This window comes from Haemaphysalis longicornis, unplaced genomic scaffold (assembly GCF_048455015.1).
Source record: "Haemaphysalis longicornis isolate Haplotype H1 unplaced genomic scaffold, Haemaphysalis longicornis Haplotype H1 scaffold_4, whole genome shotgun sequence".
NCBI classification, from domain to species: domain Eukaryota; kingdom Metazoa; phylum Arthropoda; class Arachnida; order Ixodida; family Ixodidae; genus Haemaphysalis; species Haemaphysalis longicornis.
Window position 1 is genome coordinate 125,042,857 of NW_027526361.1, and position 15,657 is coordinate 125,058,513.

Here is a 15,657-nt window from a genome sequence, read left to right on the forward strand (position 1 = left end):
TGTTCGATGACGCAGAGGGCGTTCAGCAGCTGCGTACACTTCGGCTAGTGAACGTCACAATTCAGTCCGGGGCTGGAAGGCTGAACAGACTAGATTCTACAGCTGACATCAAAGTAGAAGCGCGGTAGGCCGATTCCTGAGATGCCGAGAAAGCCCAACCAACAATAAGGTCGGATGGCAAGCATGTTGTTGCACGGAGCCGCAACTGAAAGCGGTTTGTACTCCAATCATAGACGTCGTCCAATGACACAAGACGAATACGCGTCACTCACCGTAGTAGTTGTGGCGGCCACATTAATTGTCGCATGGCATTTTCTCTTCTTTCCAGCTTTATCAGTTAAATACGCTACTTAATCAGTGGATAATGGATAAAAGTATGTTTTTGAAGCAGTCTATGCAATGCAAACAAAAATTGAAGTTTTAACAATTGACGTTAGTGTCCCTTTAGGGCGCGTTAACAATAGTAAAGTTTTCAAAGACATCTCACACCAATTATATTAGGTTCTGAGGGTTTTCCTAAAAAGTGTTATTCAATATTTTTCACGGTATCATTAGAAAAATAATGACAGAAAGGTGTTTATTACAGAGCAAAAAGGTAATAGAAGTGTGTGTGGTCAGTTTCCCATGTGCAGGTCGTCGCGCGAGGATGCCGCCGTCACCACCTAGTCAACTAGCACAGCTTGATTGTCATGGTCGGCGCAGGTAAGCAGCCTCTTCCACACCTCACGGGAATTGGTCGGCTTTAGTAGGGGAGGTAGGAATGGAGAGTGCGGGCATGGAATAAAAAATGTGAACTGTCTAGTGGGGTATTACATGGTTCACAAGTGTTAAAATAGAGTATAGAAGTGTTGGGTTGAAGTCGTGTACGCTGATAGTCGCCCTTATATTGATAGGGCGTCAGTCAACGAGACACAATCTCTCCCATGTTATTCACAGCATGTTTGCAACCGGCATTCAGAACATTGAATTCGGAAGAGGTGGGCGTAAAGGTTAATGAAGAATACCTCAGTATCCTCAGATTTGGTGATGACGTTGTCTTACTAAGTCAGTCTGGGGGACGAATGGCAAAGCAAGCCTGCCGCAGTGGATAAGCAGAGTAGATCCATGGGCCTGAAAAAAATATATGCAGAAAACTAAAGTAATGCTCAATAACCTCAGAAGAGAACAGCGGCTTGAGAAACGTGGGAAGGCAGTGGAAATAGTAAGCGAATATATCTAGTTAGGCCAACTAGTGACTCCGGATTCCAACGATGAGGCAGAAATAATTAGAAGGATACGAATAGTGTGGAGTGCATTCCGCAGGTGCTCTCAGCTAATGAATGGCAGCCTAGCATTGTCCGTGAAGAAGAAAAGTGTATGACAGCTCCATCTCACCGGTACTCAACTACGATGCAGAACATTGGAGGCTCACTAAAAGTGTTCAACTTAAATTGAGGACGACTCAGCGAGCAATGGAACGGAAGATGATAGGTGTAACGCTAAGGAACAAGAAGAGAGAGGAGTGGGTTAGAGAACAAACGTGTGAGAAGTACATATTAGTAGAAAGTAAGATGAAGAAATGGGTGTGGGCACGGCGTAGGCAAGATAACCGTTGCTCGTTAGGGGAATAGAGTGGACACCTAGAGAAGGCAAGCGTGGGAGGAGGTGGCAGAAAGTTAGCTGGGCTGATGAGATCAAAGAGTTTGCGGGGATAAATTGGCCGCAGTTAGCGCTGGACTGGGATAAGCGGAGATCCATGGCAGAGGCCTTTGCCCTGCAGGCGGGGTAGATACCCTGCGTCTGCTGCTGCTGGTGGCTTTTACAGTCGGCTGAGTTGCAGCCGTTGCCGAGTGTGCGCTCATGCGTGCATGGGGGATTGGGGTTGTGGGAAATATTTGTGGTGGAGATTTTTTTATCATCAAAAAGTGCATACTTGCTCCAGGCAAAATGTTTCTGGTATGGCCGTTCTCGCGAACAGTTAGACATTGGTATTGACAATATCACCACCATTTCATTCATTACCGCCTTTGCCATCGTCGTAGTCGAGAACAATACAGAATTGTTCTTTTCGAAGAGTGTTAACAAGGAAAAAAACCCCGACCCCCACCCGCCCTTCAATACCATAATAGTCTAACCTACAACGGCTATGAGCAGAAATAAAGTGTGCAGCATGATCACTACTTCATTATCGTAGGGTGAGACGACGAATGAAGTGTAAACATATATTACATGTTTTTCGTATGTATACCCTTTCGCATAGCCAATCGCATTCTCTTTTTATTGATCACCTGGGCGAGGGCTGGAGCAGAGCAGGGGATGAGGTAGCGAGCGGAAACGATGACCTTCCGTAAAGCGAAACTTAGATGTAGCGGATTATTCCAATACACTTCACCCAGCGGCCATGAATGTTTGGGTGGGGGCGGTCCCTTCGCTGCCTAGACACCACATAGTATATGGTAGGAATGCTACTTCCTTTTTAAACGTAAGACCTCTCAAACTAACGGCGACCACAAAATGAAGACTCAGTTAAAGTAGACGAACGATGCAGCCGTCCTTCATCGATCAACGCCCTTGACATTTTTTTCGCTCCAAGTCTCAACACGAAAGGCCCCGTCATCTCTAAGAGAATTACGTTTGCGGCCTGAGTTATGAGAGGGATGATGGTCAGCGAATTTAGAACAATTGGGATTACACTGTCGTTGACAGCCTGCTGCATGGTATCTGCACCATTATTCATAGACATTACAGTTGGTCAATCCGTCCTGAATAATATATCGTTACCCCAATTTTGGCCAATCTCTATCTGGCACCAGTTTAAGTCTCTGCCATTTTTCTGTGCTTTATCATTCATTCACGTTGGCAAAATAACAAAGCACCAACCGGGCCACAAAGAGCACTTTTTTATCACTCTCAGACAAATTTATGACGTCGAAATGGCAAAAAACAGAACAAAACAAACTTTAATGGGTTCGAGAGAAAAGCGGGAATTGGCGCGGTGAAGGCGGTCCAGCTGCTGGAGACGTAGCATCTGTGAGGTTATTGAGAAATGCATGAGCACAGGGTTTAACCCTCCACCCGCCAAAGCAAAAGAAGAAGCTGAGGCGATGCGGCTGTGGTCATCTTGAAAAAGCGTTGAAAGGAAAGTTGGCCATGTGCCAAAATTATTAACGCCAGTCTTTCGAGGTCGTCTGCTCTTTTAATAAGCGGATAACCCACAACGCATGCTCTATGCATGGATACTAATGCAATAGGTTATGTCTCTCCTTGAGGAAAACACAGTCCCGGTGCATCTCGAACTCACACGAATTGTTACGCGACAAATGTTCTATACTGCAGTTCTTTTTTCCCATTAGTCATTTGCTGTTTGAACCGATATCGGCCGCCGTAAGCACGACAATTACGTTTTTTCCTTTGAGAAGAACCTACGCAGTTTCATGGATAAACCCGTGAACAGCTGTTATACGCTGCACGCAATCAGTCAAAAGTTTTTTCCACTGCACGAATGCCCTCACCCTACTCTCCTTTCTCACGGGCGTTCCTCTTTTTGACTCTTCACCCCGCATTGCAGTATCTGTCGCAAGTATCCGTCGTTTCTGTCTCTGAAAGAGGCAAGCCAAGAAAGCGTACGATCACTATCGGCCTCGTTTGCTGAACATCTTCCCGCTTAAAAGAAATTTCGAGCGCCTTCTTTTTCTCTTTCAGCGGCGAACTGACACAGCGGCGGAAGCCTTCAAGCATCGTTGCCTCCCCTGCTCTGTCGCTTTTCTTGTCATCACCGTTGCCTCGCAGGACCGCTATCAGGAGCAGCTGCTCTCCACCCGCCATTACAAACGCGAATGTGACACAATTACGTGCACGTCCCTTGCCTATGGTTGTTGTGCCTCCTTTCGCCGCCGTTTCGTCCATACTTTTCGCAGCCTAGTTGCACGCACTTTATCGCTTCCTTTTCAGAAAATTCTTTGGCCCACTGCTCGGGGCCCTGAAAAAAAAGAAACATCCGTGCACGGCTGTACGTTTCGGCGAAACATACTTTCTTCTTCCGTAGTCGCTCTCTTTACTTACTGAGCATGTAGAGTATACTAGGACTTTCCGTTCTTTTATTCGTTCTGTTACAGTTCACGCAACCTGTAAATTTTTTATAGGCGAACACTCGAGCTGAAATCCGCAATATAATAGGCGACAGGAAGCGACTACCCTATTCAACATACGGGGATTATTCTCGAATAAGGCCTGGGTTGTTAGTATCTTCGAGGGAGATTCAAGGTAGTGCTCCGTTGAGGGCTTTGGAGTCCTGCTTCGACCTAGACTACGGCACCATTGCCACTTCTGGCTGTTGTTCTGGCAGGGCTATGAACAGAAAGCGCATCTTGCCTAACAATATCAGTGCTCACTTAATCAGATATGGATCAAGAGTTCAATTCATGAGGTGGGTTGAATAAATGGCATGGTAGGGAATGGTCGCTCGATGTGAGTTTAGCTACCTCAGTTCAATGGGTGGCGGTTGCGAGACCTCCAACGGGCTACACTGCCACTTTTATTCGCTAGTTGACTCCATCAACTTTCTGTACACTCGGCTGGAATGCTTAGGTCCTCATAAGGTCATGCGGTTAGCGCACACGCTGCTAAAACCTTCGTTGCAACTTTTTCCGTTTATAGCGTGCGCACGATTCTCTTACGAAACAGCGTGTGGATGCAAGTCTTTAAGTTGCCTTGCGTTACGTGACTTCCTCACTAAACCTGAACAAAACTACATCGAAGGATTCTTTTTGATTTTGCTAACCGCGACAGGAATTGCTAACCCCCTTATCAGATAGCCAATCTCCTTATCGGACGAGGCCACCCACCTCCCCTTGGATCATGGACACGCAACGATCGCCTAGGCGTGCTATTTGGGCCGCCTGAATTATTTCCCTTGTCTTCTGGTTGGCGTAACGACCGATGACGGCCCAACTCTCAAAGAGGGGCGTACGACCGCAATCCCGACAATGAATGCCCAAGTGGGCCTTGACAACCTTATGAACATTGTAGTCATACTCAAACAGCGGGTTGTTCAGACAATGACCAGTTTGTGCGACGTATACTTTGTTTAAATTCACGCATTTTTTTTTTCAATGAAGCTCAGTAGGAAGTTATCGCTTGTACCTGTCGCCTCCCTGGGTCATCTGTCGGTTTTTTGCGCTACACGAAGTCATGAATTACCGTTACCAACTAGCCCCAAGTTCAAACTCTGAAAGAGAGAGGTCGCGTGCTGAAAGCGGATCGTCAAGACGAATCCCAAGCATGCGGCAGAAATAGCTGCAGTGGCGCGGCGTTCGCACCACTTCCTTAGCCTGACCCGCCCGGCGTTACACTTCTCCATGCGCCCGTCACTGCACGTAGTATCGCTGATGCTTCCCAGGCTTGTATTTCTAGTGTTCTTCAGCCAAAAAGGCGTCCAGGTCTGCCCGAAGGGGCAAGCATAAAGACTTACTATAAGACACTTTTTTAGAATCACGCGGAACCCCATATAAAAATTTGGGTATAGGGGCATGCCCTAGCGGCTCCTCTAGAGCCATATTGGGTGAGAGGTGCTCAATTCACACTAGTAAAATTCCGGCTATTGTGCGGGATGTAGCGAAGCCAGCTTTATTTTGTGCCAGGGCGTGCCAGAGGGCTTTGGATAGCTGTTGCCAGCCGGATAAACGAAACGATGTCCAAACAGGGAGTGCGAATATACCGGGGTTGTAAATTGCTTAGTCCTGTGTCCCTATGATTCGGTTCTTAAATTCGGCGCTTGAAGTGGGGCTTTAGAAACAGAGTGGTTTCAGGAGCACTACCGTTAAGCGGGGCTCTTGTCCCACGCCTTAGGGACCTCGCATCGACAGCTGTGTAGCGCGTTTACTGGAGGACTGCACCCGTAGTTCTGCCAGGGAGGCATTGCGACAACCTTGAACAGAACCCGTGGGTAGCGGTCTTCCCTAACCATACCACCGTGAACTTCATTACGCCAAACACCCGAAATACTCAGTTCTTGTTTCTTTGCGGTATGATCACCAGCCGAGGCCATAACTTTCTCTCGGGGGAGGGGGGGGGGGGGGTAGAACCTTCCTCGGCAGACATGGTCAACTCCGCCACCACCATCACATGCAAGTTCCTCTCCAACAGGAACTCAACTCCAGGTGCCCAAATTGCGTAGCCTATCTACGAATTCTGAAAAGTAATTACGCCAACCTTTTTCAATAATTGGAAGCTCTTGTATATAAACTAAAACGTACTAGATAGTGTCGTAATTTAAAGTTAGGCCCCGTTTAATTGCACGGGATGTGCTGCGCCATACAGCCTAACGCTGTCGCAACCATGTTTAAAGCCAGACACGCTTCGCAAATTTCTTCTGTTCTTTTTAAAACGAACCTTTAGTGTCCTCACCAATGCCAATGTACTCCTTTACGCCCTGAAAGAAAGCCAACTTTTTCTGACGATGATGATGAATGGTCGTGGGTGAAGTTTAAGAAAAAACTTATCCGTTGGCGGAATCGAACCTTGGTCTATCGCGTTATGACGCCCCAGTCTATGAGACTGCTCCATTACGACTTTTTTTTTGTTCAATGCATGTAAATTAAAAAAAAAAACACACAAGACAGTTACAACACAATGCAAACACTAACAGACAGCAATGGGTTAGGACGTCGGTCTAACAAAGATCGACACCATTTAAAAACTTAGGTAAGCAAACACACGCATCAAAAAGATGCAGCCACACCGATGGATCACTGTGCGCCGCATACACGCTTCGCGCCAGTGCCGCCTGGTCCCAAAAAACGAACTTGGTCGGCCTAGGTGCTTCCGCATGCCGATCGGTCATGCGAAAGTTCCACAAACTAAGCAATCCTAGGCGAACAAAAACACCATATTGCACCTGATTAGCATCTTGAAATGAAAATAAGCGAATGGTGCAAGGAGTGGTGTCAATGTCCTTTTTTTTAGTGTCGGTTGCAAAACGTCTTGCTCGATGCGACCGCCAGGCAGCAGGTACCGATTCGCGCCGTACACCCCAAACCCAAACGTTAGGTCTGCGGAGTGCACACCCGAGAATTGCTGTGGCTATTCTGCGTTTCTCCATAGTTGCACATACTCGCAGTGCGGGATTAGCCAACATAATCCATCACGAGAAAGCTTCGCGTTCAACCATCGTCGTCATTAGATGGAGCGGTGCATGATTTTTACTTAAGTCGTCAATGGTTATGTGTCGTTGCAGCCAATAAAACGTCACTTTGCCCGAGTGGAACCTATTCCTCTATGGGTATTTGTTGTCTATGTTTGTTTGTTCCAAGGCACAGTGCAACGGTTCCGCTACTCCTTCATGATCTTTTACAGGATGTGATTGGGAATCAACGGGATGATATTCATTGCCCTCTAGACCAGCTACTTGTTTCTATTAAGCACCCCTAAGCAAGGTTGCCCGAATGCGTATTTTTATGGGTGCTGACGAGACACTCAGTTACCCGAAAAGTGCCGTCCGCGCCTCTTGATTCGAACTCTGGGAAACCCAATAAAACTTTCCTTGGGCATTAACAGCTGATCACGTGATTAGGAGGCGAACGCCCGGGGACACTTATTATCACTATCTGCTCTGCCCCCGCTCTCAATTTTCATAAACAATTATTTTATCAATGCTAGCTTAACCCCAGCTTAACCCCAGAGACATTCAGTAAATGGTACACCCTATCCCTGCCTCTTCCGCGTGACCTCTGCCGCCTTCGTAAGAAGCCAATCAGCTTCAACGTGAACTGTCCGTTTCAAGATGTCCCAAGCTACGAACATCCCACCTTCTACTCCCGCTTCGCCCACTTGACCTAGCGTCTTCCTGATGTAATGAAGAATCTCTCTCTCTTTCTCTCTATCTCTTTGCTACATCGCTTTGTGCCATTTTGTTGTCTTTTTTTGTATTACAGGGCGAATTACACCAGACACCAGAATGACACACACCGCAGTTCCCGGGAACACGGTTTCTGGGTGGGTACTGCGCCCTTGCGCTACTGACGTGCCACCACTTTCAAGTGTCACAGGGCACGCATGATACTGCAACTTTCATGGGCTAACTTAATAGTTTTGTGAACTTTGTGAAGCGGGCGCATTTCTGGTAAAAGTTCCCCAAGTCCTGGCTAATTCACGAAGTGTGCATCCTCCACGACGAAAGGAACAACAACAACAACCCCGACCGCGTTCGTTCTACGTTGGGAACGTACGGAGATAACACAGTTGTTAGAGCACCGGGAAACTTATGTGCAGACCAGTGTTCAAATCCCATCAGATAAAACGTGTTTTTTTATTTACTTGCTCTTCACAGCAGCGGCCATTTCTTTGATAGTATAGCAAGAACAACCAGAGCAACAGCGCTTTTTTTCGAGAATGCCACACTTAGAGGGACTCTGCAACACGTACGATAAACGCTCTGCTGGCTGGCGTCTGGCTAAAAACTCATCTTGAACCTCCCTATCGGGCACGCTCAGCAAAGGTGACAAAAAAAGTTCTCTCTCTCTCTCTATCCCTCGCATTGGGAAGCACTGCGAAAGCTACAGTTATCGCCAGCACGCAGTGGCACTGGGTGATTTGCTTGTCACAGCAGATGCGCCTTCCGTTGTTGCTTTGTTTTGTGGCTTTCTTTTTAAAGTGGCTATCGAATGCGTTCATTTCTGCAATTGAAGGAAAGCGAATTACCGTTAAACCACTGTAATCACGTAATTCCAGCCGACGAAGAACACCACCAACAGTAAAGAGAGAAAAATGTTTTGAGAAAGCATCGTGGCTATCTCATGGGCGTTAAGCCGTAATATTTGGCTGAAGTACTTTGCGACCCCCTCATTTGAGCACTGGATATGTTGGTTGACTACGTTCTGCGAGCATTTAGGATTCCAAAAATGGTTGAAAAAAATTTGTTGGGGGGTCCTTGTAAGGCTTTCAACTTTATAGCATGAAAGTTCTTCCTAGGTAGAAGAGCGTAAATTTTATTACGACCTGATTGGTACAATTTTTTTGGTTGTTGTGGGATTACCGCTTTGCACAAAGTACCAGATAATTGCATTTTACACAGCTTTGTAGAGCTGGGAAAGATTAGTCAGACGCCTCAATCTGCTTACCCTGGCACTGGCGCAGCACAAATTCGGGGCGAAAGCTTGCTGCACATTAGGTTACTGTAGGATAACAAACATTATAGCCCAGCCTACCCTAAAGACCACATTTTGTGTACAAACAACGCAAAACCGACTTGTATGGGTCATTTACTTCCCAATAAACTAGTAGAGTGCATGAACGTAGTGAGATTTCAAATATGTGTCTTTAGAGATCCAGGTGATGCATTGGCATGCCATCATCCCCTTTACCATCAACAACACAATCGTGCCGTCCGCTGTAACGCAAAAACCTTTCCCAAATATTTCTCTCAGTAATTTCTCGTTCTGTCACCAGTTTATCGGGGTTATTATTTGCGCGAAATGTTTGTATTTCATCCTTTCCTAGTTATTTTTGTCTTCCTTTATTTTTTTTTGCCCTTTAACAGCAGCCATTGTGTTGTACATCATTCCAATGGTTGGCTGTCATTCGCATTGCAAGACCTGCCAATCCACACTTACTTCGCCTAAATTCAGCCAGAATATCTTTGACCTGCGTTTGTTCCCGAATACATACCAAAGTTTCTGGTGCGTTTGCTACCCGAAGCATCGCTCTTTGCATGTCACGTTGGGCCATCATCCGGTCTCTTTCAAGAGACTTTTCAAGATCCAATATTTGCGCCCTGGTGTCATCCCCGCAAGTACAACGTGGTTGCATAGCAGTCTCCTTAGTGACATAGGTGGATCACTGTTGATGGCTTCAGATACTTACTGAATGCCGCGGAGTACATACAATTGTGGTTCATTTGTATCCCACTGTTGGGATCAGCACAGTAATTTGCTGAGGACAGAATGATCACCTAATCTCTCAATCATTTCATTACCTACCTCTAAGTCGTACTCCCTGAATGTGGTCTTAGAGGCTTCTTTTTAAAGCTGAGCTTTTTTAGGCTACGTTCTACCAAAGCTGCGTGCGTCGACAGGGTGTAGGCAAAAGTAGTCAACAAAATAAATCTTGGGGCACAGCCAAATTTCTATGAGTGCTCTATGGCTGTAAATCATATTTAGGTATTTGCAAAAAATATAGCGTAATTGGCCGCTACGACGACTCTATCATTACGTAGAGTTTCAGTTACTTGTTGTAAATGATTGACAGTGATGTAAACGTTACAGAATTACCGGCTGATGTCAACACATGGTAGTTTATAGAAGGAGTTTGGTTACAGGTAATGGCTGCAGCTCTTGTTTATCAAAACTAGCTGCAACGAATCGTATGATGACTAGCTCCGAAGACAAGTCCAAGGTTACACGAACTTGCATCTACTTGTTACCATTATGTAGTTCACTTTGGAGTTGTAATTACTCTGGAATTACCGTCTGCCTTAAACACATCTGCTTCGACGGGAGGGAAACGGAAAACGGAATGTTTGTGCACTAGAATAAGATTCTAGTCGTTCCCGGTTTCATTCAGCTAAATAATAACTAAGCAGTGTGGCAAAACCGGGTTGCAGGCAATTCATCGAACGCCGCTACATCGAACGCTACTTCATAAAATCTATTTCATTGAACGCCGCTACATGGAACGCTACTTCATAAAAGCTATTTCATCGAACACCGTTTCATCGAACGCCTTTTGTTAGAAGGACGTTTAATGGACTGCATTTAATCGAATTTGGTCGTACACAATAGAACAGAGCCTTTAAGGGGCATAGACAGCAACAAATGAACTTATTTTTTTGCGCGCTTCTATTCTTTATTTCACCCTAAAGGCGGGAATTCATTACATAAGGGGGTGGGGCTGCTTACAAGGTGTAATAAACAACTCACCAAAACTCAAAGGGTTCTAAGCGTAAACCTTCTGAGAACAATGATAAAAAAAGTACGAAACGCAAACTGCAAAGTAAACATCACCAAGTGTAAATAAAGTACAGGTACAAAGGTTAAGCTTCCCGAATAAAATGACAACAGTTTATACAGTACTTAAAAAGCATTTGAACATTGGCAGGGAAACAGCAGGTTGAGTTAGATTGCGACATTTGACTTTTGAGTTTATTGCGGAGAATTTGGCGGTTATTGCACATGACTATACTATAAGGTAGTTTCTCAACAGTTTTATCCCATTGGGAAAGAAGAAGGTAGTAATTGCAGAGATGTGTTTGTATCTTGGGGCGATAAGGTGGCTGTGGTTTATTCGGGATGAAGTTCTGTGTGATTGTTGTAAGAGGACGTGCCGTGATTGTGAGTGATAATAGAAAGCATGCATAAGGCACAATCGAGAATTGGTACGACGAGATTCAAGTGTCGGTAGGCTCAGTGATTCTTTTGGTGCGGTAACGCTGATATCGTTAGAGTATTGGGAGCAACTAAAACGGGCAGTGCGCTCTTGAATTCTTTCTAAATTGTTAGTTAGATATGTTTGTGAGTGGTGCCAAATTGAGCAGTCATATTCTAGTTTCGCTCGTAGGTATGTTTCATAAGCTAACTATTTAATGTCTGTCGAGGCTAATTTTAAGTTGTGGCGCAAGTATCCGAGAGTGCGTGGAGCTTCTGAACAGATGAATTTAATATAGGTTGACCATTACAGCGACGATGACAGATGCACTCCGAGATATTTGTATGATTTTGTAAGGCTAATGGTAGCAGACTTTATGGTATAGGTAATCTTTGCTGGGCTCATTTTGCGGGTGAATGAAATCAGTTTACACTTAGGTTTAATGGTGTAAGGGATTTATCACACCAAGCTACAATTATATCTAAACCATGTTGAAGTTTACAGCTATTGTCTGGTTTACAGATTGGAGTGGATAAAACGGAATTATGGGCAAAAAGTCTTAATTTTGTTATTTCATTGGTGGGTAAGTCATTTAGGTATATTAGAAAGAGAAGCGGGGAGGGACAGACACCTTGGGGGAAGCCTGACGTTACGCGGGAGAGAGTTGAGTCGTGGTCATTAGCACTGGTGAAGTGCTTCCGGTTTAAAAATACTCTATCCAGGAAACTATGTTGGGAGGAATTCCAAGGTTCCATAGTTTAGAGAGTAATAGGTTACGAGGGACACGGTTGAATGCTTTAGTAATAGCTTACGAGGGACACGGTTGAATGCTTTAACGAAGTGTAAAAATATGGCGTCAGTTTGAAGATTTTCACCCATGAAGTGAAGTATATCTTGTGTGAATTCCGCCAGTTGCGCTTCGCACGATAGTAGTTTCCTGAAACCATGTTGATGATCAAAGAAAAATTTGTTGGATTGCAGATATGTCATCGGGTTTGAAGCTGTCATATGTTCGAGAATTTTAGATGGCATGCTGGTTAAGGATGCTTAGTTGCCTGATTTAAAAATGGGAATAAACTGGGCCTTCTTCCAGTCATCTGGAACGTTTCTTGTTTCTAATGATTTTGTGAAGATTTGGCAAAGTATCTACCTTGTGACTGAAATGGTACTTTTAGTAATTTATGGTTAGTAGAGCAAATACTGCTGTACAGTAAATTCGTGCTGATCGCTTTGGCGTGACCATTTTAAAGGGACACTGATGTAAATTTGTCAAGCTCCCGGTTTTGCTTGCACTGCGTAGACTGGCGCAAATTACCACACTTTTCATTTTTCATCGTTTATCCGGTTGATAAGTCCGTAATTATTTTACAAAGCGGGGAAGAAAAAAAAGTACCATGCGCGTTCTGTGGCGGCCGCAACAACTAAAGGCTGTGACGACAGGAGGAGATGCACCTTGATTGGACGATGTCCAAGGTTAGCATTCAAACAAGTTTCGGTTTCGGTTCTGTAAAACAACATGCTCGACATCCGACGGCATCATTGGATGGGCATTCTCGATATCTCAGTAATCGTCGTACCGTGCTTCTGCCATGTTGTCGGCTGTAAAATCCCTCCCAGCCTCCCAGGACGGCTTGGAATCGTAGCAATCACTAGCCGAGGCCTAGACAGTTGATGAACACCCTCCACGTTACCGCAGGCGCTCAAATGCCATGCGCTTTTCCCGCATATTCGGAGCTTGCTTCACTCATGCCTGTATCGTAAAAAGCGTGTTCGCACCAGGCCAAGGGTCTGCTGATTCTGGCCTGTGCGCACTGCCCGCAAGAAGTCGGTGCTTGTGGAAACAGCACGCCAACGAGAACTCACTAGCGCGTCAGTGTCCTGCGCGCGTTCTGCGAACTCGCTTGTGGAGTAGTGAACGCTACGGCCCAAAAGTGGTAAACTCAGTTTTGAAAGCATCGGCTGTAAACGAAAAATCAACCTACAAAAAAAGCAGGTACCCTCGGGGATTCGAACTTACGACTTGCAAAACCATAATCCTAGGGCCTCAGACCACTCGGTCACAGGCCAACGTTGTCGGAGGAGGATATATAAGGTATATAATGTACAACCAGTTTGCACTTTTATTTAGTTTAAGCGTTTAAACTACCTTAGGTGACTATTTTTTGTATAGCGCTTGTGCAGTAAGCGTCCCCCAAACATCCGCAATATCTCATGTCTAGCAATTGCATTTCTTAGACGGAAAAGCGTTCGCAGATGTGTGGTCGTGCTGCTGACCGCTGTGCTTGTTCACCCAGCGCAAAAAGGTGCTTCCTGCTCCCTAGTTTTGCGCTGTGCGGTAAAAGTATCAGTTGATTTTTTTCCCTAAGTACCTATATTGACTTCGCTGACTCTTCTCCCGCCTTCAAGTGGCCTTAGATTTTCCTACTAGTGTACCAGTCAGCAAAGCGTCGCATGTGCACTTGTGCAGCGCTTGTGTGGAGCGACCCGGACTCGGAGCTTGATACAGTGTACAAACTAACAAAGTAAAGAAAGGCACATTCTTCTATTCACAAACATGTTGTGGCTTAGTTTTAACTGAGCGAGCGAATTGCGATGAGCCGCCGGCGGCCGGCGGACTGAACGCTGGGCCGACTGACTGAGTCGGAAGGTCAGCGAGCCGTGCAGTAGCGCATCCAACTGCCACCTCATCTCCTCCTCACGTCACACGAAAACGCCACAGAAAATGGGCGAGGGCGCAGAGAGGAGGACAGCGTTTTATAATTGATTTTTATACTAAAGCAATTCGCGTAAACGCGCTCAGAGTGGTCGAAACATGGCCTATAGGCTCCGGTCGACAATTTGCGCTAGAAATCCCGCAATGTTTACAAATAACTTCAGTGTCCCTTTATTGCGTAAGAAACCGCTGATTTATTTTGTTGAAGCATGGGGCCAAGCACTTGTACATGCATAGCTTTCATGAGTTCGCTTGATACTGGCATCTATATAAGTGTCGCAATGGCATCTACAAGTGTCTCAAGCGGCGCCAATTTTTAGGCCTCCGTCCGCCAAACCTGTGGTTTGACCTTTTTGCCACACCGTAGACTGATTTCGAACGTCAATAGAATACAGTTACTGCTCGTATTGCTAAAATCTTGCTGGCTGGCAGGGGTGTGACGAGCTAAAGAAGGAGTTTCATCCAGCTGTCTCGGAGCTGGTATGCTGGTTCGCATTGGAAAGAATCGCCAGCTGCCCGAGCTGCCCGGCGGACTGGCGATCAACGCGCCACCTCGGTTTCCGCCATGAGAAAATACATCTGTGGAAGGTTGGCACTGTAGGTTTACAAAAGTTGTAGGGATCTGTCAACCCGGCGTCCTGGAGTTCCTTAGCCACCTGCAACTGGAACAAAAAGCTACGGACGACAGGCTGAAAGCAGTTTTGCGCTGACAGCAGCAGCCTAAGCCGAGGAAGGCTGTGCTAGCCAAGCTGGGGCCCCGAGCGCATCTCAAACCACCAGACAAACATGCCAGTAAAGGAATTTTTTGCGCGCAAATGCTTATCAATAAACATACTTACAGAGTTTTCGTGCATGTTCATGTCTGATTTCTGATTCTGATTGTGGGGTTTAACGCGCCGACGCAACGCAGGCGATGAGGCGCGCCGTAGTGGAGGGCTCCGGATTAATTTTGACCACCTGGGGATCTTTATCGTGCGCCGAAATCTCGTACACACGGGCGTTTTTGCTTTTCGCCTCCATCAGAAAAGCGGCCGCCGCGGCCGGGAATCGAACCCGCGACCTCGTGCTCAGCAGCGCAACGCCTTAGCCACTGAGCCACCGCGGCGGGTGCATGTTCATGTCATTGTAAATTGCAGTTATATATACAGCTCATGTCGTCCTTGGAAAGCAAACTTTTTGAGTTCTGCCAGTAGTTCGATAAATTTTTCGTGCATCCGAAAAATGTATGCCTTCTGGTGATTTGTGCGATTAATTACTTTGTATAAACACAGTTCCAGAAAAGCGAAGGAAGGAAATAACAACCAACTTCAGTAACGACAACACAAAAGGCAACATCACCCGGACCACCTTCAACTTATTGAATCTTGCCTGTAATCGTCACAAGAAGTGGCAGTGACAACGACTTGTGCTTTAAAGTACGCGGTTTCTTACGCGAGCCTAAATTATAAACCCTGCATGCTTCAGGCATCTCTTTACGACGAGAAAACTTGAAATTTTCTAGCAGCGTTATTTGTGGCGATCGCAGCTTCCGAACAGCCTTCGATAAAATGAGCGACGTCAGTTCGATGAAAAGGCGTTCGATGAAACGGTTTAGATGAAACGGACAT